At 37.1% G+C, this 18,082-nt stretch overlaps 1 protein-coding gene across 1 annotated transcript in view; it reads right to left on the bottom strand.

The window, feature by feature from the left end:
* The window catches only part of SEMA6D (semaphorin 6D), a 130,389-nt gene extending 118,130 nt beyond the window's left edge, over positions 1-12,259 (bottom strand). The window contains exon 1 of the mRNA XM_083870717.1: positions 12,185-12,259. The gene's annotated coding sequence lies outside the window, so the exon portion shown is untranslated. The remainder of the gene's footprint in view (positions 1-12,184) is intronic.
* Between the last annotated feature and the right edge of the window lie 5,823 nt (positions 12,260-18,082).

Below are 18,082 nucleotides of genomic sequence, written 5' to 3'. Positions count from 1 at the left end.
TTCAGCGCAGGGATCTATTTTTGAGTACTTGCAACAGAAGTTTCTCTGCTGGAACGATTTTTATTTATTTTTTTGTTTGTTACAGAAATCTGTGTGATTAATACAAATTTTAAAAGGCTTAAAACAGCTCAGAGAGCTGTTATTTATACTATTTTATAGACACTCCAAAAGTTTAAGGTAGTCTCATCATCTTCCTTAAAATAACATGAAATGGAATTGTATTTTGTTTTGGAAGATTCACTGTTAAGTTTTTTCTGTCAAATCCACAGAGCTGCACTAATGGCACAGAAATTTCTTAAACAACATCTTGCTCGTATTACTCCTTGCCTGACTTTCCTCTGTGCTGCACGGTGAGCTGCAGGTGCAGGCTCTGTCAGGTTTTGGTGCTGGCTATAGTCACAGCAGGAACAGCAGCAGCCAAAGTGAGTAGTGGGGAAAACAAATATTTTTGGGCGCTGCCAAATTAGAGTTCCTGTAAAATTCTTATGTAGCATCCACAGAGCAGTTCTTGTAAGACATAAGGCATCCATACTGTGATTTTTGTGCTGCCAAGCCAATTGTATCAAAAAGCCATCAGCCTACCCAAAGAAAGGCAATGAAGATCAGCAAAAGATGCTGTACCCTACCGTCAGGTACTGAACGATACCTGAGACCCCACCTGGCACTCCAGTCCTCCTGATCAGACAGGTGTTAAGGAAGACAGGACCACCACCAAACACCTTATTCCAAATCTAGACCAACAGTGAGTGGCCTGCAGCTGACCCTGGTGAGCTGTGTGGCCTGACCAGGACATGAGTTTTGGTCCATGCTGTAAATTTTTGTCCGTGTTTGGGGTAGGGTGCTACAGACCCAGTAAGGATGATGCTACTTTAGCAAGAGTTGCCATGTTGTCTGCTCCTTTCCCAGACATATTCCCTGGTGTGGGTGTCACTTTCACAGTCAAATGCCACTGGACACAGAGTTATGGCAGTGATTACTATGGAAAATAAGAAATACAAGGACAAATCATTTTAACTGAAGCGTCAGCAATGGAAAATGGCAGTCATCCTTAAATGTCATAGTGCCTCCTAGTTGGGCTCTGTGAAATGGGGAAAGGACTCCAGAATTGCATAGATCCATTATCCTCAATGGTTCAGGAGGACAAGCTCATTAGGAACTATAGCTTCATTAAGTAGCAAGAGCTGCCCTTTTGTCAGGCTATGATCTATTTCTTATCTTGGATTGTGCCACAGATTTTCTCTCCCACATCCCAACCACAATTGACTACCACACCTCACTGCTTTTGGTGATGGAGCGTAGATCTTGCTTTAAGAATTATAAGCTCGAGTTTCAGTAACACCACAGGAAAATCTGCTAAACATTACTCAGTATAACCCATGTGCAACTTTGCCCTTACTTCTCCTCTCTAGTTTGGGAAGGGATCACTTGCCAAATGGCTGCAAATATCAGCAGCTTCCATTACAGGGCCAATCTGTGCTCAGGGATTACACACCTGAGTGCACAGTAACAACAAAAACACTGAACCACACCTCTGCAATATATATTTACCATTTAAGAGATGCCCACATTTACAATGTAAATCAAATAGTAAAATGAAACCACAAACAGCAATTAAAAATACTATTTTACAAAGTCACTGTTTTGGACATGCTGGAGGCTACAGGGAAAAAGGCAGGACACTACTTTTTTTTCTATGGAAATCCTTTTTCCTTTTAAAATTTGTTTTTCAAAGGCTACACGAATTAACATTTAATCTCTCATTATAATGTTATATAGTATTTACAAAGAATTGAAAGAGTCAGAAAACAACAATATCTTAGAAATTTCTATGTTATTTCTTAGGCTTCCGAAAGAAGTGCTCAGATATAATTGCTTAAAGCAAACTTCAAAGGATTCAATACACCAGCAGCTGCAGCAAATACACAGCTTTTTCTATTTTAATTATCTGTTTCTTCTAATAGGTTTTACAAGACATATAAGAATGGAGATCAGAGGGAGAGACAGATTTGATATTTTACCTACACTCTTCTGAAAAGGGGGTTTTAATTATAGAAATGGCTGAAGCTTGCATGGTGGTTTGTTTGTACAAGAGAAGAACTCCCCCTGTGTTTCTCTTCTCTGAGTTCAATGATTAACTCCACTTAAAACCCAATGCTTGTGTGTCTGTTGACAAAAATCTCTGCAATATAGAAGATTTAATAGCAATACTTGGCATAAAATATTTTGGCAAAATGAACCGAGTATCACATCAAACACAGTTGAAAGGCAAACCTCCCAGCCAACAAAACAGTTTTATCAAACTCCAGATTCCAGCATCCTTTTATTGTGGCAAACTCAAAATTACTTCTGTCTTATAGAATATCTTCGGTCAAGGTGGAAGTGCTTTAGATATCGTTCTCTTCTTTGCAGAGATATTGTCCATATCCTAATATGGCAAGACTCTCTGCTTCCTTGCTCAAAGCTGTAAAATATATTGCTGTCCTGTTTCACAAAATTTAAAGCTGTTCTGATGAATACACAACTTTCATTTGGAGTTAAAAAAAAAACACCCTTTCACGCCTCATTTATTTAGAAGCTCTTTGCCTTATCACTGCTCTAGCTATTTAAAGCACTGTTTTTCTGTTTATCAAAGCCAACTTTCTTTTTTCTCCTTTACATTTTTAAAGAAGAAAAATTAAAAAGCAACCTTTCCACTGACATTATTCTCATAACACATACCAAATTGATTTGAAAACATTAGATTTGCCAAATTTCTCCTTCATGTTGAACTTGAATCTAAATATGGCTCCTTTATTCATGTAAGGAGAGGCTTATTTATTCAAGAGACAACTTTTTGGAGGATTTTTGTAACGAGTATAGTGAGAGCAAAATTTGAACTAGTTTTATTTTATTTTTGGGTTTTTGTTTAGGTTTTTTGTTTGTTTGTTTGTTTGTTTTGTTTGTTTCTTTTTTTTTTTTTTTTGTTAATATCAATTTTCAGGCAATTTTTGGGCATATAATTGAACATGAAGGTAATTATCAGTTTACAAGGACTCCTTTGATGTGTGGCTCTCACTGCAGAGGCTGTAATGAATACCCAGCACCACTCCTAGCTGGGAGAAGGGACAAAATGACCATCCTTCACTGGCCTCCAGCAGTGGCCAGAGCTCTGGGCCTTTTCAAGGAGGCTCTTCCATGCATGTCCACCAACATGGCCAGAGGGAACCAGCAGAAATGGGGAACTCCCTCACTCAGACGGAGCTTTTGCCTGTTTGTTACAAGAGGCGGAAGTCCAGTTAGAAATGCTTCCCATAAACTGGAAATATGATCTCAGCAAAAATCCCTTTTTTCACTAATTTTTAAATTCTCAAAACCTGCAGCTTTTGTGCTGGGCTGTTAGATGATTCAGATGGTATTTGTAAAGTTCGAAGGAAAATCGCTCTGGAATTGTTTTATGTTGTGAATATGGCTGATGTAGGGAGCCTTAGATTTGTCTGGTTGCCTACCCCACACCAGAACTCCAATGCTGTTGTGCCTGAGCCCTCCTGCAGCGAGGGCAGAGCCCCAAAGTGCTGTGATCAAACACTGGGACTGACTGACCAGGTGAACAGTCCCTGCTGAAGTAAAGGGACACAAAATTGAGTCAGAGGTAACAGAAAATTTTTGGACTCTGTGGATCCTACAGAGAGCCCTGCATGAAGTCTTTTTGGAGCTAAGAAGCCCATTTTTTTTAGCTGAGCTGATGCTACAGAGGTAACAAATTCCATCAGTAAACACATCCATGTTACCAGATCACCAAAGCATCACACACCTCCCTGAAATGTTACCTTGTCAACGAGCTGGAACTACATCTGTTCGCTGCTCCCCTCCTTGCACACTCATTTCAATCCTGTGCTTGTCACTCCACTGACTACAGGTAATAATATCGGGTAATTCCTATCCAATTTCCTTTGTGCACACACGAGCCCATCATCTCTTCCAGCCACAGGGTATCACGTACATATTGTTTCTTTTGTTCATTCCACAATCCACACAATTCTGTAGTTTAAAATGATTCCTAATTAAGACACACTAATATGAAAATAAAAGAAAACTCAAAATAAAGTTATGAGCATGCAATTAAATTTAGAAAACAGACCAGAGGGCAAATGCTTAATCCTTTATAGAAACAGTGGTGTAAATGGAAAGTTGACTTCTGACATGGGTGGAATACCTCCAAATTTATACTGTGAGAAACAAGACAATCTAGCCAGCAGTTTCTAAAATAAATAATTGAAATAATAGCTCTTGAAACACATATTTGTAACACAGATAAAAACATTAACATGTTGCAAGATCTCCAGACAAATCAGGCAGGATTACACTGCAGTTCAAAGTGATATTCCAATGAAAATATAGACATGAGTTTAGTTTAGGTGAGAAATAAGTCTCTCAAATATCAAACATTCTTTTCTCTGCAAGAAATATCTCTCTATTTTCAGTACCTGCACTGGTCTATGCAATGTGATATCTATTTTTTGTACAGATGTGAAAAACTGGGATGATAGAATTGGTTCTGAAATTGTTTCCTACCAGAGTTATCCTTTTCCACTGAAAAAGATTCAGTTTCTACTTGAATTCTGTTTTAAGCTAATTCCTGTTTAATTTTATTGTTTATGTTAAGTTGCAGACTTGCACTAATATGAGATGGCATTTTCACAAGAGATGTAATATTCTGCCCTTTAGTTATCATAAAATCCTGCATTCTGCACATGTCCTCAGTTAATGTGAATTATTTGTTAGCTGTTAGGTGGATTTATGCTTTTCATATTAGCCTGAACTTCCCTCATGAGCATTCAGATAAATTATTTTGAAGGCATTCAGGAGCTAAGGATCCAATTGCATTATGTTAATATTACACAATATCTCTATACATGCATCAAATGACTGTGCTGTAGCTTACTCAATATTTTGCTTTATTATATAAATATGAGTCTTGATGCCAATGCACGAGTTCCTTTTTCTCCATAGTGTTTAAGATTTTCTGAAGTCCTGTTGATGCCATAATTGAGGTTGAGCATGTACCTAAGTGCTGCCTGAGATGGGTCCCTATTCCCCAACGTGCTGTTTGTCTCTGGTAGCTGATGGAAGATTGCCTTACTCTTTGCTCATTAATATAAATACATCTCATCCTCTCCTTGCATGAGCAGGTTTATGATTCTGTTATTTATAGGCATGCACATTTTAGGAATATTCCACACATCTATTTGTGGAATTACACCTAAAAATATATTAATTCACATCTCAAATACTTGAAATCTAGGGGGAAACAGAGACTTCTAACTTTAAAGTGCATATCAGTGCACACAACAGGGGTAAATTAAGATTAAGCACTGAACTTCAACTCTGCATTTCCTGTCTTTGAGCTCCATTGTGCCACCTTAATATTGGGTTAAACACAGTATGTACACAGAATATTTGTTACAAAATTTGTGAATAAGTGATTCTCATCTCCTTTGTAAGGAAAATTGACTCCATTACAGGAGAGGAGAGACATCAAGCTAACATTACATGAAGTCATAATCCTCTATTGAGACACTGCACAATGACATTGTTAACATTAGTATGCAATATTTATTATAAATAAAAGAGGCCATTGAGGCTTTCAACCCATAATCAGCTCTGTGTGGATGACTTCACTGTAGGAACACAGTGGAGTTATAATGAGGATAAAAGATTTATTTATACCTAAACATGTTCTCATTAGTAATTCTGCACTAGCATGTAACAGATACAATTGAAGGAAAAGTAGGGTTTTTGTGGGGGGTTTCATTTGTTTCTTTGAGTTTTTTTGTTTGTTTGTTTTAAATTACTACTTATTGTTTGCACTTTGACTATGAACCTTTAGCAATAAAAAAAATAAACTAATGAATGAGTTGATTGTAATGTGTACTATCAATTCTCATGTATGAAGAATGATTCCTTTTTTATGAAATACAGTATCATCCCATCACTCCATAGCATGGAAATCAAATGAGCCATTAGCTCAGACCTTGCTAAAAAGGGGGAATGGGGGGAATTGTTTCTGAAGAGATCCTGCCTGCACATGTAACATACAGTCAAAAAACACCAGTGTAATGTAAGATTCTTACTGACCTGCCTTTGTATTATACTCTTTTCCAAACACTCTATTTTATATTTCTCTTAGCAGGAAAGGACTAACCTTCACTTCATGGAAGGCACCCAAACAGTTGCCCGCAGACCCTTCCAAGATCTCTCATGGAGTTTGGGCTGTCATCTCACAGTCTATTTGGAGGAACTGGAGCTCTGCTCAATGCCAAATCCTCTGCACTACCTCACTTTGTCTTACTGCCATAAATCTCTCCCTCCCCCCTGGGGTCTGGGTTTACTTTCAGACTACAGTTTCACATTTACCTTTGCCAGGTGAAACCTAGGAAAAATAAAGCAATACTTCAAATATATGTGCACACTTTACATTTGAAAACCATCAGTTTTGTTCAAAACCAAATCTTTTTTGGTTGGTCTAATTTGTCATCTTTAATTACATTTTGATGTTCTCAAACAGTTCTATTGTTAAAATCTCTATTGGTAAAATCTTTAAGATATTTGGCGATATTTCACTACTAATGGATTTACAAGAAGTTTCAGTATGTTTATATATAATTTGGTGAACATTCTCTGTGTTACAAGAACCCACACCATAACCACTACTTAACAGAATCACCAGGAATAAATGTTAAAGTAATACATTATTTTTTATCTTGGAAGAATGAAGTTCATCAGGTATTCATTTCTCATCTTGAGAAATACACTGATATGGTTCATCTCTTTCTAAAACTGTGTTTAAGTTGATTATATGTAAGCTGACTGATAAGAAAATCTTACTCATATTGAAAAACAAATAATTCAATTTCGAACCACTCAGCTCAGGAGGGAAAGTTTTTAACAATAATTACTGAGAGATTTGAAGAACTCTACTCCACCTTCATATGTTAAAAAAAAAAACTCAAACCCACTTTTTTTTTTCTGTTAATTGCTGTTCATTTTCAGCAATAAAATATCAAACTTCTTTTTCTTGAAAAAGATCAACTCCTGGAGAAATACTCCTTCCTTAGCACTCTGTGGTCTTGGCCTTCCCCTTTTATTCAGTCTTTGTTTGCATAAAATTTTATTTATTCTACTCGTAGTGGGATTTAAAAAAAAAAAAATTAAAGAGCTTGAATTTTGAAAACCAAGATATTATTCTTAACCAGATCTGCTTAAAGGAAGTAGCTGCAAAGACTTAACACAGCTGACATAAGTTTCATTTCATATGTTCTTTCTGTCACCATACTTATAAACCCACAGGCTCCATTTAAACAGATACAATGCTGAGAGCAAGTAAATTTCTGTTACAATATAATGGAACAAAAAATACAGATTATATGAGTTTCATATTGTAAATACAATGCCCTGTTTAGATCTTACTACCCTAGGGTTTTTTTGCCTCAATTGTGACAAAGTGCCTGAAGTGAACAGAAAGATGAGTTTCAAAATTTAGTGAAATTCTTCCCATTAAAAAGATTAAATATCTGCATATATGTAATATTATACAAGTGCACAGTGTAGATTTTCAGACTATCCATTTGGGATACAGATTATGAGCTTCAGCACATTAAGTGAAATTTTTAGAAGTATTTCCAAATTTATCATTTCAATTATTTTGTGCCAATGATGCACAACATAACAAGGCTTGGAAGATCCTACTACCTCTGCTATCAATCCAGCTCTTAACTCTTTAACCTCCAAGGGCCCAGGCTAGGTCCTACTAAATGCGGTGGAAACATTCTCCCTGACTTCACCATAAACTATATCCACAAAGACCTAAATTCAACTATTGAACTAATATTATTTTCTTCTGATTCATGCATTTTTCAGGCATAAAAATAACCCAGTTTTGTTTCTTTAATGGGTTTTTCACAGTAATCTGGGTGGCTGATGCATCTGCAATCTGACAGAACAGATATCTCTTTTTTCAGAGAGCATATATAAGTTTCTCCATCTATCTCAGAAAAAGTCTTACAAAGCTATTCAGAACTCAGTACACGTTCTTTCCTCTTCACAACTCATTTTCCTTTTTTTTTGTGACAACCTAGGCAATAATTCACAGCTCACTGGGTCTCCTAAATAACCCCCTTTATATTTACATGGTAGGCATTCCCCCCATTACCCTGCGGGATTCAGCCGTATTGGCAGGCAGTCATTAGGAATTCTTAAGACCATGGAGGTTTAACATCCCCTTCTCTGGTGTCTTTGAAAACACCCTGTATGGTTACAATCTCAGCAAATATACAGAAAATCTCGACAATTTAACAATAACATAAAATGTGTCATTTTGTAATTTCTAAGTGGTTCCTTCTTTGGGTCCCATCCAGACTCACACATGAAGCCTTTCAAGCTCAGAAGCATTTCACCCAATGGAGGATTGTTATGTTTCTTTCTTTTGCTAGAAAAATGAGCAAATCACACCTGCTATTGATGAATGGAGAAAAGTCCTTTTAGGAAATGCAGATGAATTAATATAAAGGTAGTAAAATGCATTATGAGAAAGATGCTGAAATCTAACACTCAGCGAAGTGAGATTTTCACTAGAAGGCATTTTTTTCACCAGAAAGACATGATCTGAGCACAAAAGAAGAACCAGATTTCCAGGGTTTATGGTCTTGCTCTGACTGAGGAGCTCCCTGCAACTGACTTCCATTACTGGCCATGGAAAATCATTAGAGACAGGGCTCTACAGACTTGCCACTGAGATGTCCCAGCTGGTCACTCACTCCTTCCCTTCCTAACACACGGACTGCAGCAATAACAACACCTCCCCAAACCCTTTAGTCAGTGCCAAGTACTATTATGGAGGCTTGGAGGAATATGAAAGGAGAAACTAAAGAAATTGATTCATACTAGCATTGCTGCTGCTTGGTTCTGGAAACTCCACTTGTTCTGAAGCAATCTCCAAACCAACCTGGAGTAGCACATTGCCAATCACACCCCCAGCAGTTTGCATCCCATGAGCCTTGAACTGACAGAAATGTTCAAAACTGGATTTATTGACTGCATGGATAAATATTTCAAACTAATATATCAAGAGGCTTACATCAGAAAAATCCCAAGGAAAGTGATTTTATTTTGAAGGAAGAAAAAAAGAATACAACCACCCTTTTGTTCATAATTGGACTACTCTCTTTTTAGTATTATCTGAAAGTTTAATTGGGGTATCTGTTTCTTTGATGGGAAGCAGAGCCTTCATGATACAATGCCTTGTATGTGTCACATACAAAGTTATTAGATATGTCCAGATCTAAGGAGCGAATTCTGGGTAATTCTTAAAATTAGAGCCATTCACACTGATCCAGAAGTCATGACAGAATATCAGAAGTATGCAGTGACAGTTAATCTGCAATGTCTTTTCTCTTCTTGTTAGTGAAATGAGTAAATCTTAAAAAATGTAGTAAATCTTAAATCTTTAAGACCAATAGGCACGTCAGTATATGTTTTGAATGCTCACAAAGTCCAAATAACATGGTCCAAGCAATTTACCACTACAGTTGTAATGAAAGAAAAGGGTCCAACCTCCCCCCTGCCAAATTGTTTGGAATTTCCTTTAATCACAGTGAGTAGTTCTTACATTTTTTCTCATGGAATCCTGTAGCTTCTGAAGACTTCTCTTTCACTTTTGAAATATCTGTAGAATTCAACACCCCTTTATCATTTTAAATGCATTGGTAATGCTTTTAAAAAAGCTGATTATTTGTTGAAAGTTCAAGTAATGAAAGTAACACTCTATTGAAAGAAGACCTGGGTGCAGAGTGGTATTTTTGAATGCTAATTGGTCATGTGTACCAGCCACTCATGAAACACATGGTAAAAACACTCAAAAGTGTTCAGAAATACCTCTCTAATTCATAAATCTTTTAAAGGTAAAATTATGTGAGAGAAGGAATAGAAAAATCACATTCAACATCTGGAGTCAGATGAGTTTACCGAAGTAAAATTGCAAAATTAAATTTAGATGAACTTAATTAAAAAAGGGATCCAATTTAATATGGACATTCATCAACTTCTCATCAAAAATCTTTCTTGCCTCAAGAAAATATAATAAAGTATGAACACAAAACCCATATAAAGGCTGAAATGAAGTGTGAAGGGATGGTCAAATAAAGAAAGGCAGGAAGAAGGAACACTCTTTTTTCCTCATTTAACAGACCTCCATATACACACTTTCCTTTAATTGCACAGAATATTGAACTATTTTTAAACTCCATAACAGTTCAACAAGTGAGCTGGTCATCTGTATGCCCTGAAGGTCATTCCTCCTTCTGAGGCATATGCTATGTATTTACTGATAGCATGAATTTGGAAGTTCCTCTTTCTCTCTCCCTGTATGTCCTTCTAGTCTGCCAAATTTTTCTCCTAGATCCAAAAGGACTTTATCTAACCCAGTTATAGTTTTTAGTGCTTAAATGTCCATTACCTGAGTGGCACTTGCTGAAGTGAATGGGAGTTTTGTCACAGGCTGGGCCTCAGATGACTTATAATGGATTTTCATTTGCCTCAGTTAAGAGACAACAAATGCAGCTTTCTTATTTTCCTTTGCTAGGTCACTACTGTCTTGCTTTTTTTCAGGGGAGAAAGATCTAATAGTGTCATCCAGTCACTTCTGGCTTTCATGAATTCTGTCTGTCAGAACAGCATTGACTTTCAACTCTCTAAGTCACAGTGCTTATAGATTTTAGTAATGTCAAGTAAGAATTTGAAAAGTTAAGAATAGTGTTGTTAGGATCACATTGTTTCCTTACAAAACTGCCTTGATAATTTGTTGTTCTGCACATTGGTTATGTGATCAAGTAACATGATATGAATACTGTATTCTTTTATTTCTAATAAAGAACATTGCTAGAACAGTATGCTCTGAGGGAGATACTGTCCTTTATTAGAATCACATTCCCACATTATAAAAGTCACCCAGCAATAATGAAATGTAATCTGTCTCGAGGATTCATGATAACACAGCATTATGCTCATTTTTTGTATGAATAGAGCATGACTGAATAGGAATGCTATTGTTGTTGAACAGATCTTTAAAGTGAAGCAGTGATTTTATTGAAGTATTTGGTTAATGATAATAAATTGCTAGAGGAATGTTTCCATGTCAGAAAAGTTCTTGCTTTTGCAGTGTAATCTAATTCAAAAAAATATATCCTTCAATAGCCTGTAACTGTAAGGACTTGGAAGTGATGGTACTTGACATCTGTATTACATGATCTAAAAGCAGCATGAGCACAACTGGCCAAGGTGAGTCCAAGGGCTGGGCAGGCCCTGCCTCCAGCAGTGGCCTGTAGTCACTGCTGTGTGCAGGAGTGTCACATGGAGTGGGGTGACCTCCCCAGGGCCCAAAACACTCCACCAGGTATATGGCATAACAGAGAGAATAATTTGACCAACAATATTATCACAAATAATATCATCAAAAATTAGACCTTTCTTCCTGACAAAGCTGAGCACCTGGGCACCAACACAAGTTCCAGTTAAAGAACTTTTCCACTCTACCCAGCTACCACAGAAGGTCTATTCCAAATGACACAAAAATACAGCAGGATTCAGCTACCCACTCTTCCCTTTCTTTTATAAAAGCTGGGAAATCATCTCTGCAGCAGAGATGTGCTTCAAGATGCAGATAGATTATGTCTCCCTACAATTTCTCCACAGCAGTATTTGAAAATCTGACTCAAGGTTTGATGAATCAGACTAATTAGAAGAGAGACAGCATTAGATGATAAAAACAGTTTGTAATTTTACAAATTATTGCTTTGTTTTCAGCAAGAAGCCACTGGATTTCCTTTTTGTGCATTTTACTTTCTCTTTGGAGTCTGCCCAGTGGTTACATTCTCTGAAATGTACAATGTCGAATCTTCTGAGAGCAGTTACATTAGTAGAGCGGACAATAAAAAAGCCCTCTTGATTTTAGTCTGCCGAAAATTGCTCAGAACTTGTGTCCTGAGCTCCTGAGCTCAATCTCTCACAGATCAATATATGTTCTTATTATCTCTCTATTGTTGTATTGGTCAAGGGGAAGTGCTTCATTTTTCACACAGATTCAATTTTAGTGTAACATAACAGACACCAGTAATATTCTAACATGGTTTACTATGGCATCTTTGGAACTTACCACTGAGACCAAATGTGAAGATCCTTAAATTGCTGGCATCAGTGTTCCTGTAAACTCTGGCACAATTTCAGATGGGTTATCCTGCCAAAAGTCAGAGGAAAATATTCATCAGACAGATGATTATTTTTAATCACACTTAGCCAGTACCCGTGAAAGCCTTACTTTATAAATGCCTACTGCAGGTTTAATGATAAGACCATTACAATAGCTCTGAATGCAACACACCTGCACATTAACTTTTCAAGTGCCTGTGAATCTGAATACTGATTCTCAGAGGGTACTTTCTGTAGAAAAACTGCCCTTTCATGAAAGCAATCCAACAGATTTTACCAGAAAAAAAATAACAGTGTATTGCAGTATTAGTTTTAATAAACTTCAATAGAAGGACGCCTCCTGGAAAAAAAGCAAACAAACAAAAATGCGCAAAATTGGCCAACCCTAAATTAACGAAGCATACAACTCATACGCAGTTCATTTTCCTTTCAGATCAAAGGGGTTTTGAAGTTCAAATAAATTTGCCTCCTAATAGTTTTAGTACAGGACTATCTCTCCTAACATCTGAAAAATAACATTCAGAGTTGGCATTTAACAGCTTATTTGTATTGCAGCACTTCAGGAACAAGAAAACTTGTAATTTCTACCATATGTGGAAGGTTTCTTTCATTAAAGTATTTTTGTTTGTCGACAAAAAAATAGACTCAGAAAAACTCCAGCAAAAGGATTATTTTTTAAAAAAATATGTGTAACAATTATTTTTGCATAAATTTGCATATTTTACTGTAAATACAGATATGTACATGTATACATTTATTTCATTAATGTTTCTATGGTTATTTATACATGGCTTAAATTACTTCTGTTTAGGAGAATATGAAAACAATCTTGAAATGAGAGCAAAGAAGAAATAGAATTGATGACAAGAAATACATAGAGAGGTGGAGCAATGTTCTTGGTTCAGACCAGCTGTATGATCTTGTAGCACTCAAATCCAAGTTTTCTGTACAATGACAGAGCAAATTCAAAACAATAGAAAAAAACCCTGTAAGAATCCATCATCAAGCCCCAGATAAATGCAGAGAGTTGCCACATCTCTCCTTTTCTCTTCAACTCAAGCTCCCAATGAAAATTTTACCATTTTCACTATGCAACAACAAATTCCTTAGAGTGAGATTTTCAAAGACATGTAGGGAACTGGTTGTCTAATTCCCCCAGGCAGTTTTGAAAAGTGCATGATAAATATACTATATAGCTCCTTATACATCAAACAATATCCCAGTGCACTTCACATTAATCTTTAATCTAGACACTTTAATCTTCAAATCTTCATACAATAATCTTCAATGAAAGGTTCTTCCAGGGAGTTTACAGTATATTTAACACAATTTAAAAGTTACAAGTGCATTGCCCTAGCTCTTAATATCCAGAAAATGTTTTCTAAATTAGATCAACCACAACCTGGCCAAGGTTTCTGTATTTTTAATATCTTTGGAGGGAGATAACAATGAAAGGGTGCTGGAGGGAATGACTTAGCTGGTTAAGCACCTCAGAACCATAGCTGCTGATCCCCAAGTTTATTCACTGTTTCACTTTTTCCAAGGTAAGGACTTGCATCTCTTTGTAGGTATGAAAACAGCACATATTACAGTGCATACTACTCCGTTTTGGCAGCTCTCTGTATGCACATCTGGACACAGACATAGTTTCCATATCTGTATTTTTGCCAAAAATATTAACTGTTAGAACAGTGTGCCAGGCCCATTCTGCAGGGATATAGCCATGACTTCAACTGCTCCTGGCCTTTACTGCTCCCTTCACTGCTCTTTGCCACAGCATCTCTGAGTTCTGCTCACGGAGCAGGACTCCACAGCATTAGCCTTCACTCAATGCACAGTGGAAACACTCCTCAGAATTTGTACAGTGGATTGAGGACAAAAGGCAATAGGTCAATATGAAGTAAGAGGGAAAAAAAAGAAGATAATAGCCATTATGAGAAGCAGGACTTTCTGTAGGGAATCTGGTAAAGGCACATTTTGAGGAGAAATTTGAAGAACCAGCTTTGCAGAAGCATCTGAAGTGTTCCAGAGAAAGTACAAAGGCACTGCCTTGAAAACAAGAGCTGAGGAGGAAATCGACACAGAGTGGAGAAAGGACAAATGAGCTGCTGAAAAAAGGGAGAGTCACCTGAGAATAATGGTCAGTAAACAATATGGCCAAAAAAGAGAAGAAACTAACCAAAAAAAAAGAAGAAGAAACTAACAAAATTACTTTTCTAACATCATTATTTGAGTTGTGTAAGGTAATCTTTGGCTTCCCTGTAACCTCCACAACTGGAGATGCGAGAAGGCAAATTCACCAAGGAGCACATGGAGGAGAGAGTAGTGCTATGGAAACCAAAAGAGGAGAGCATTGCAGTATGATTATTGAAGTTAAAACAGTTGATTGATTCACAGGGTTAAAGGTGGAGTACCCACTCTGATTGGACTGGAGAAAAGTTACTGCAGACCGGTTTGAGCAGTTCCCTTTGACTACAAAGAGTGAGAATTAGATGGAAATGGCAGTAGCATGCTCCACACATTCAGCCTCTTAGAAAAACAGGTTGGGTAAACACTGGGATATTTTGAATAAATGAAAGGCTAAGGCAAGCATGAAGATTTGTAAGAAAAGAGAAAGAAGAGAGTGACAGATTGAAGGAAAAAAGAGATCAGATGGGGAAATGCATAAAGAGGATGAGCAGAGGATAGCAGTTGGCAAACCTTATAACTTGTGACAGGCTAGAGGACTGTTTCAGGAACAGAGCAGCCAGTGAAGGGAGCAGTTATAAAGATCATTTATCAGTTCTCACTGGGAAGAAATTGTTAAGATCCTTCCCAGAAAAAGAAATTGTGGTGGGAGAAGAGGCTTTGAGGAATAAGTCAAAGGTGCTGAAGAGGAGATTAGGGCTGTGGCAAAGATTTCAATTACAGTAGGTAGGCAACTGATAGAATTGAGAAAACAGAGTGGCTGTGCCATGGAGGGAGTCACGAAATTTCTCTGCTGGAAATATCCATAGGAAATATCTGTAAGACCAGTGGTCTTGGTGGCTTTGAGAGATTCAGAACAAAGGCAGAATCTGAACTCAATCAATTCAAGAACATCACTTGCTTTTGTGCAAGAAGACCAAGGGAGGAGAGACAATAAAGAAGTTGCTGGTCATGTTCCACCCTTGCTAGACCAAGTCATACGTGGGTCTTGATTTAAAACTCATGTGTCTGTCACAGGTGAACAGAACTTGACAAGTGGATGAATTTAATATACCATGAAGTTCCAGCACTTCAAAAATGATTGCAGATCCACAAAAGGTCTCTGAATATCTGGTTTAAATTCAGACATGACACCTGAACTGGCTGAAAGATATGGGCATATTTGTTCCACTATGCTTTTTATCTCAGAAAAATACCATGATTTGTACTTTGAGGAAAAACATATGAAATATTTTATATTCATTGGACATATTTCAGTATGAGGATGTGAAGAGTTGGTGATTTGGGTTCAAATTTCCATTTTTTTTATGGTCAAGCCCATTCTAAGGCTGGAAAGATGCATATCACATTTCTGGCAATGCAGATGGTTTTCAGCACAGAGTTGTGAGTAGAGGCAGCAGCAAACCCCACAAAATATTGTCAGACAAATGGCTGATACAATGTCTGAGAAAGCTACTGCTATGATTTCTATAAGGCAAATTTATAGTCCTGGGAAGCAAAGACAACTTGGGGATAATAGAGGTACTAATGGTCCAGAAAGCTTAATGAAAGTGAACTACTGTAAGACACTGAGAATAGATTTATTTTTTTAATGAAGGTATCTTCATATTAAGGATTCAGATGAAATTTTACACTGTTTTGCCAAAGTCATGAGTTGAGACTAAAGGAATGACAATGAGAAAAATGGTCAAAATATTTAAGTGAAAAAGCTCTAAGAAAGGCTTCCTCCAGTGACATCCAAGTGCACTTTTAAAGGGAAACAATCAGCTGAGAGGACATCATTGATAATTTCCTAGAAATGAAATATATATTGCAAATCACAAGGATCTGTGATGGTAGTCATGACTCCAGCTTGCTGAATAGCGAGTGTGTCACAGTTGGTATTCAGTACAACAAAGAGAAAGACCTTAGCAAGAGGAACATTAATTTCAAGCAAACATTGACACTTTCAAAACACTTTCAAAACTTTAGAGATAAGAAAGAGAACCTAATGCTTGAATTGGTAATGCCCTAAAAATTCTCTAGGAATCCAATGCTTAATTTTGCACCTTAACTTGATTGAATAGATTATCATAAAATACTCATTAATTTACACATCATTAGTCTGTGCAAATTATTTTCATGACACAACAGAAGAAATCCAGTAGCACCAAATATAACAATTTAGAATGAGATTTCTCACAATTTTTCCTCTCCTTCATGAATCTACTCTTTATCTATTTCCATGTAAATGCATAGAATCTAACAGAACTTTCCAAAATAGTAATAATAAATTTTTATTTCTTTAGATGTATATGCATACATCAAAAAGATGCATCTATCCACCCTGAATTGATGTTCATGCTTCACTATGAAGAAATGCAGCTCAGTGTAGCGACACCTGCAAGTACATCTAACAGTGAAGTGAAACACTGGAAAAGCTCTACTAGTGTTATTTCCCCAAAATAATGTAAATCCAATATTGAACTGGTTATGTAACTCAGTTGTCACAAGGTTTCATACAGTATAGAAAAGCTGCATTTTAATGTTTTATGAGGGAAGGAGAGGAGGTGTGAGGAGATGTGAATTCTGTTTAACACTAAACTGCTTTTAATGCTGTGAAATATGTTGAAGCAAGGTTAATTGAAAACCTGAAGTAATATAAAAATAGTTTCAGACTTTAACAGAAATACATATGGTATATAAAGCTCCATTGAGCCCAGGTGGATAAGTGAACATTTTTAACGCACATTAGTTGGAGAAATGAAGAAGCAGAGGCAGATAGTAAAGTATTACTAAACTGGAATATTCTGAGGGTCTGGAAGAGAGATAGAAAACCACTACCATGGAAACATTTCATAGATTACTTTTCCTTCCCACCCAGAGAGTACTGAGTCTTCCATTTCCCTTTAGTTACTGGCTGTGGTTATCACTGCCCCAGGGAAGAGGGGGTGGCTTTCAGAGACAGACTTTAAGCAAGAATATCTGGACTCCCCCAAAAAGACACAACATGGCTGAGGTATAGGATTTCACACAGCAACTCTTTTCTGCCTCAGCACTCCTACACCCTGCAGGAGAGAAGCCCAGGACCACAAACAGAGGAATGTGCAGGTCTGTCTCTGTCCTGCAAGGAGAGTTCTCTCTCCTTGAGTATGCTTTTATTAGGCTGGAGTTATTCATGATCCCCAAGAAATTGTAGGAATCCCAGTCTGAATATGCATTATAGCATGATGTGCCCCACATCATTCTTAAAAAAACATTTAATTGTAAGCATATCTATCTCTCTATCTCCATAAAGACACATATAAATGTTTATTCATTGTAATATAAATTGATTCCTGCACTTGGTTCATCTACTACTGATGCATGTGGTAAATGCCCATGTTCTCTGTTCCCTTGTCTCAGTCAGCATCAAGCAGCTGACACCACAGGCCAGGCACACCTGAACCTCCCAGAAGCTGTTTTCTCTTGCAGTCAAATATTAGTAGTCTTTTCCAAAATGTAACTGCCCCCAGTTCTACAAAACCCTGTCCTTTCTACCATAATGCAGCTTGTTTCACTGTTATTGCTACATGGTCTCTGTTGCAAAAGGATGCAAACTTCACGCCTTCTTCCTACCAAATGCATGAATTTAATGTGACTCCCAGGCTAATCAGTCAGAATGATGGAAATACACTAA

This window comes from Zosterops lateralis (assembly GCF_965231275.1).
Source record: "Zosterops lateralis genome assembly, chromosome: 13".
NCBI classification, from domain to species: domain Eukaryota; kingdom Metazoa; phylum Chordata; class Aves; order Passeriformes; family Zosteropidae; genus Zosterops; species Zosterops lateralis.
The sequence above is the reverse complement of the archived record's forward strand: the minus strand, read 5'-3'. Positions and strand labels throughout refer to the sequence as shown.